Genomic DNA, 7,478 nt, shown 5'->3' with positions numbered 1-7,478 from the left:
GTGTTTAATTCTAAATTATAGTTTAGCATATGTAAAAGATATTAAATAAAATTAAACTCTAAAAATTTATTCTTATTATAATTATGTTAGACTTATATTAAAAATGAGCCACTAAATTAATTATTTATATAAAATATATATTAAAATATAATATATATTAAAAATAACTTAAATAATATATATATATATAATAATTAATTTTTTTAATGCACATAATATTTTTGTTTTGGTTTAATTATTCTGTTGGTCCTTATAGTTTTGCAAAATTTTCAATTAGGTCTCTATACTTTTTTTCCTTTTAATTAGGTTCCTATACCAAATTTTTTTTTCAATTGAGTCTCTACACTTTTTTTTTCCTTTTATTTGAGTCCCTACACCAATTTTTTTTTTAGTTGGGTCTCTATATAATGAAGCCAATTACTACTAAGAGGGGCCTCATTGAAAAAAAATTTGGTGCAGGAATTCAATTAAAAAGAAAAAAAGTATAGGGACCTAATTGAAAATTTTGTGAAACTATAAGGACCAACAGAGTAATTAAACCTTTTGTTTTTGCTGACCATGAAAATTTTGTTACTATCTTTTTATGAAATATTTGAAATGATAACTAAATTATAGTAGCTTTTTTCTTAATATTTTTTATATATATTTAATCAAAAAATCGAAAAGTAAATGGTCAAATTAATCGTTAAAAAATTATCCGTTCTTTAAATTTATCTTAAAAAAAAAATTTAATTAAATTCGTCTTTCAAAAATTTTAAGTTAATCACATTATTGGTATTTCTATCACTTTTGTTGCTAACCGTGTCAGAATTTGCTGATATGGCACATTAAATGATACCACAACATATACTTAGTAGTTCTAATTTACGGCTAACATGATAAGTTTATCAAATTAAATCAAATCAATTCCAAAAAATTCCAATGTCTCAAGGTTCTGCCTTAATTAAATTGATTTAATTTAATTTTATAAATTTATCATATTACTTAATATATAATATTAGCAAACTTTAACATCATTAACAATAAAAATGATGAAAAAACCAACTTGATTAACTTAAAAATTTTTAAAAACAAATTTAATTAAAAAAATTAAAATTAATTTTGAAAACGAATAATTTGTCAAGGTAGAATATTACTATTTACTCAAAAACCAAAATAAAGTTTGTTTTCTTAAAAAAATGTCAAATCTGGATGATAATCACTACAAAAAAGAATAATATTGAATTAACTGCATTTATCTTACGTCTCTCAAAATTTTGCTCCCACTTACTCGAGAAAATAAAAAAGATACTCTCGTAAAGACACATAAAACATCTTTTTGTAAAGATATTTATGTGTCGTATTATTATTGGACGTATTAATGAACGGATTATTTTTTAATTTATTAACAAATTAGAATAAAACCGATTTTTTTATAATAATAACAATAAACCCTAATTTTTTTAGGGATTTAATTGTATTTTTAAATTTTTAGGAATTTAAATGTCCGCAAAATAAAAAATCAAGGATATATTTGTCTTTTTATTAACCGGTTTAATAAAAATGTCCAATAATAACATAACATGTGTGAATCTTTAAAAAAAGATATTTTTAGTGTCTTTATTAAAGTGGTCTCCAACTGAAAAATAGAGTGACCAAAAATACCTAAAAAGTAGGACGACAAGAAACATCACTATATTATAATAAAAAATATTTTCTTTAACTTTTAGTCTTTAATTAATTTAAGGGTTAAGTACTGTTTTCGTCCCTAAGGTCTGGGATGAAAATCAAATTCGTCCCCGACCTTTTTTTGTTATTAAAATCATCTCAAACATTACAAAACATTATAAAATCGTCATTTTGTCCATAAATAAATTTTTTTGGACAATTTTACCCTTACATAAAAATTTAATTGATGTGGTGTTCAAAGGCAGCGCTGCAAAAGAAGTACTCGTCAATGGTGGAACAGCTCAACAAACGCCACCAATTCCGTTCAGACAATAACAACGAATCGAAATCATCTTCATCCCCTACCTTCGAGTCCACGTCATCCTTCCTCACCCGATTCTCCAACCTCAAATCCTTCATCGAATCCCAACTCACTCACTTCCATTCCCTCTCCTCTTCAAACCCATCCAGCTTAAATCTTATTTCGAGCAAATCTCAGCATCAATCTCCCATTTGGAGAAGCTTGTTGCAGAAAACTCCTACTTCCTTCCCTCCTACGACGTTCGATCCTCCCTCAAAACCATCGCCGATTTGAAATACACCATAATATTTATTTTTTAATATTATTTTTATTATTTATATTAATTATTAAGGATATTTTGGTAAAAAATATAAAATTAAAGTAAAAAATGACGATTTTATAACATTTTGTAATATTTGGGATGATTTTAATAACAAAAAAAGGTTAAGGACGAATTTGATTTTCACCTCAAATCTTAGGGACGAAAACAGTACTTAACCCTTAATTTAAATACCACTTTTACGTATTAATTATTTAAAAAATTAAAAAAATTATTTATTTTTTATTTTTTAATAAAAACTAAATATAAAATAATATTTAAAAGATACTTAATTACACCGTATTATAATTGCTCGAAAAGTTTATTTTTGCAATTCATGAAGCGAACCAAGTCTTGCTTCTCTTCTTCAGAAAGTGCAAAATTGGAGAACAAGGTCATAATTTGATAAGCTGGTGCAAAGTTAGTACTGGTTCTGGAATAAATAGAGTATTTGTTGGCTTATGAGCCTCACTTGCAAGCTGGAACTGGTTTTGGAGCACAACTTCCTCAAGAATTTATACGGTGAGAGAGAAAAGTTTAATCCAGAATAGTGCAGAAAAATGGCTATGATTATATAGTAATTTTTTACAAGTGCTTGACATACAACTCTGATCTTATATTTTCAATTAATTTTGGGTTGAATTAATTAAGTTTAATTTACCTACTATATTATGCTGCAAAGTTTATATATGTAGTTGCATTTGTTAGTTGGGTTCTTTCTAGATGTTTTTTTATTCTAGATGTGAAGAGAATGTATTAGCTCCACTTCAATTTATAACAATATGCTCATGATGCTACCTTTTTGAAATATTTGACATGCATCTAATAATCCCTCCTTGTTTATCTAAATGTTAGATTTAACTTCGTTACATCACAGGTAAAATGTTTCTTTCTAGTATATGCCTGATCATTCACATTTCTTTCTAGAACATGCATGATCATCCAATATAACACAAAATAGCTAGATATTTAGTTAAATACGTTAAATAATTTAATAATTTTTAGCAATCAACTTTACATAAATTTTTATTTAAAATATTTCAAACAATCCACACCTTAATGTAAATAGATAATGTTAGTAGTCATTTATGTTACATTAGGTAAAATCTCAATGGAGAAACACACAAAAGAAAAGTAATAATAATATAACATCTTTAAAATTCTTCAAACACATTCTCCTAACACTAAATTAAACAAAGTAATAAAACACAGATAAAATCAATATTATTTTAGAATATTGAAAAAAAAAACCGTGTTTTAATACTCTATTTAATAATCAAGAAAACATTAAGAAGATTTTGAAAGTGACAATTCACGTCTAGTTATTTTCATACGAAGTTAGTAATTAATAATAAATTATAATTTAGTTAAATATATTAAATTATTTAACTCTTTTTAAATACCAACTTCGTATGAGGACACTGTATGTGAATTTTAACAGAATTCGAATAATTTACTCATCTCCGGACAACAACAATGCAAGACCCAACAATCCAGATTTTGACCTAATCATAACAGAAGCAAATTCATTGAAACAAATGGCACCGTCTCCGTCGTCTCCGGCCGCCGTGATCATCTCCCTGAGCTCCCCATACGTGAGCGGCTGCCCTATCTTTGCCATCTCCGTCGCCAGCTCCAGCGCCGATATGTATCCATCGCTGTCGTGATCGAATGAATTGAAGACAGTTAGGAGCAATGCATGATGATCTCTTAACAAATAATCTTCGTCCTCGTTCTTCAGATCTGGCAAGATTGCTGAAGCTAACTCATCAAATTCCACGTAGCCATTGCCGTTAACGTCCATGTTCGTCCACAACAAATGGATCTGGTTCCCCATGGGATTGATCCCTAGAGAACGCAAGAGCGCGGCGAGTTCTAGAATCGTTAAGCTACCGTCGTTGTCCATGTCGAATCTTGAAAAGATTTCACGTAAACAACTGAGTTGATCATCGTATTCTGATGCCATTTTTGGTTATGATGATGATTTCAATTTCCTTGAAGCGATTATTCTATCAAGGAAATAGATTCAATCTTACGTATGTATACACCACATCATCATGTAGATTCATGAAATGAAAATTGATGGCATTGGGTTAGGATTTGAATGAAAAAAAGTGAGTGTCCTCACTTTTAATCACCCAAATATCACCCACCATAATTTTCAATGAAGATTTTGTTTGTGTATATATAATTCTTTTTCCAGGAAATTGTTTTGTTTTGTTTTGAATTCTATTTTTTTCGTGGTATCAAAGTCATAGGCTAATATGGAAGAACAGAAAGCGCGTTTTTGACTTGCCTTTTTGGTTAGGGGTGTAGGGCTACATTTGGTTCATGGTAAGGATTCTTATGCGTAATCAACTTGGTGAGTGTCATATTTGTTCGTTAAAATAAATATTTAAAATTCAAATCACATACGTAGTAATCTATTAGATAGCATCAAACCTTTAAATGGAGTTTGAATCTATAAAGAATTAATTGTTAATATGCAAAATTTAAAAATACTGTGAGTAACAAAAAAATATTTATATATAAAAATTAATTTGATAATTGATTTTTAATTTCAAATGTTACAAAATATTTTTTATAAATAAATTATTGTATATTAATCCACTAATAATAATAAGAGTTAAATATGATTTTGGTCTCTAAGTTATAGGTTGAAATTTTTTTGGTGAATTCTACTCAACCCCCTCTAATATAACATGTAAGTTACCCTTTATGATGTGTCACATTTTAATTGGTCATTACTTAACTATAGTTGGGTTATTTTGTAATTTATTATTTGAGATGGGTAATTGTATAATTTCTTAAAATATTAAAATTCTTCCCCGTTAATTGAAGCACGTTCTCACGCAATCTCTTTCTACATTGCATCATTTCTTAACGGGTCGTTGAATTCCCATGGCTCGTAACTTCCCTGTTCTTCCCAGTATAGCCAGCGCCGACTTCCTCTCACTCAATCTCTCTTTTTTTTTTTTTTTTTTTTTTGCCATGAATCACTCCTTATCAACATCAACATTATTAATGGTTTTTTTTTTTGGTGACCAACATTATTAATGGTTAGTTCAGTTATTAAATTTTTTCATTAAAAAAATATATCTTTATTTAATTACAAGATGGAATATATATTCATATTTAAAATATAATATAATAAAATAAATCTATTTAAAATACTTAAAAGTATAATTAAAATCATGAATATATAAATATAATAATAAAATTTGTACTCTAGTAAACATATTTTTTATCATACATAAATTATTTAAAAAATAAATATATTATTAAAATAATAAAATCCAACTTTTTTACCGTATTTTTTATAATATTTTTATTCTTTTAATTTACAATTTATTAGTACTTTATTATTTAATTAATGATTAAACAAATTATTTTTATAAAAAATTATTTTTTGTATTATCTTATAGAAGAGACCAATATAGTAGTTTAAAAAATAAAGTAAAAATAAAATTTTAAATAAAAAATTTTTAATATTAAAATTTTTAAATACAAAAATAATTTGTATAAATATTTAAAAATAAATATAAAATATATGCTTAAAATAAATAAAACAGATAAAATGGGAGTACTCATGAAAAATAAATAATTATTTTTGTCTCCTTTATTTATTTTAAACATGTATTTCATATTTATATCCTGAATATCTATATAATTTGTTTTTGTATTTAAAAATTTTAATATTAACTATTTTTATTTAAAATATTATTTTTACATTAATTTTTAAATTGGTATATTGGTCTCTTCTTTAAGACTATACAAAAAATATTTTCATGAAAATAATTTGTTTAATCATTAATTAAATAATAAAATATTAATAAATTAAAAATTAAAAGAATAAAAATACTATAAAAATTACTTGTAAGAAAGTTGAATTTTATCATTTTAAATTTGTGTTATTAATTTTAACAATTTATATTTTTTTAAATAATTTATGTATGATAAAAGATATGTTTACTTGTATAGAGTACAAATTTTATTATTATATTTGTATATTTCTGATTTTAATTATACTTTTAAGTACTCTGAATAAATTTATTATATTATATTATATTATATTTTACATATGAATATATATTCCATATATTATTTTTAATGAAAAAAATTTAATAACCAAACTAACCATTAATTATATTGGTAAGGAGTGATCCATGGCAAAAAAAAAAAAAAAAAGAGATTGAGTGTAGAATTTTAATATTTTAAGAAATTATACAATTACCCATCTCAAATAATAAATTACAAAATAACCCAACTATAGTTAAGATAATAACCAATTAAAGTGTGATACATCATGAAGGGTAACTTACATGTTATTTTAGAGGGGGTAAGGTAGAATTCACCAATTTTTTTTTCGTTTTCAGTCTTTTTTTGCATACAAAATCGTCTCTAAGGCTGCGTTTGTTTTTGAGAATAGGATAGGACAAGACAGTGAGAATAAGACATAAGGAACAGAGATACAAAATTTTGTTTTCTTTTATTCTATTTAGTGATAAGTTAGAACAAATTATGAAAATTTAATTTATTCTTATTTTTTTCATTCAAAAAATTTGAGATGAAAGATATAATAATAAAAATATATAATTATGAAAAATAACAAGAATAATGAAAGAAAAAATGAAAAATAAGTTATGTCCCTTGTTCATATCCCCGTGTCCTTCCTGTCAGGATGGACACAAAATCGACTAATTCAGTGTCTTTGGACACATTGTTTCTGTCCATATGTCTCTTCTGTCAAACCCGATTTTGTGTCTCTATGTCCCTATCTCAGTGTCCTGTCTCTGTAAACAAACGCAGCCTAAGGTTTAACTTGGTTTTAAAATCATTCTTTTAATTTAAATCTTAAAATTTGGACCAAATTACTCCTAACAAAAAAATTATAAAAAAAAAAGATAAAAAAAAAGAGAAAGAGAACGGACGTTTGAGAGAGAAAAAGAGAACCACGAGGAAGGGAATAATAAGAAAGGGGAAGAGGAAGGTGGCGACGACGCCGGCGAGAGAGGACGGACGTCACATGCTGCATCGCCGTTTCTGCTCCTGCGCCACCAGCAGATCAACGAGGGAGGATGTCCGCCATGTCGCCGTTTCTGTTCCTCCTCCTTGCTAGCTCGTCGATCACCGCTGCTCCTCGTCGCTCGTCGCTATTCCTCGTTGCTCGTCAGTGCTTCGCGTCCTCACCACTGATCCTCCATAGGGTTC

General features: G+C 26.7%; 1 pseudogene; it reads right to left on the bottom strand.

Moving 5' to 3' along the window:
- Positions 1-3,619: 3,619 nt before the first annotated feature.
- Positions 3,620-4,444, bottom strand: LOC107621153 (putative calcium-binding protein CML16 pseudogene; annotated as a pseudogene).
- Between the last annotated feature and the right edge of the window lie 3,034 nt (positions 4,445-7,478).

The sequence above is a fragment of the Arachis ipaensis genome, chromosome B10 (genome assembly GCF_059453495.1).
Source record: "Arachis ipaensis isolate K30076 ecotype BB chromosome B10, ASM5945349v1, whole genome shotgun sequence".
Classification (NCBI taxonomy): Eukaryota; Viridiplantae; Streptophyta; class Magnoliopsida; order Fabales; family Fabaceae; genus Arachis; species Arachis ipaensis.
The sequence above is the reverse complement of the archived record's forward strand: the minus strand, read 5'-3'. Positions and strand labels throughout refer to the sequence as shown.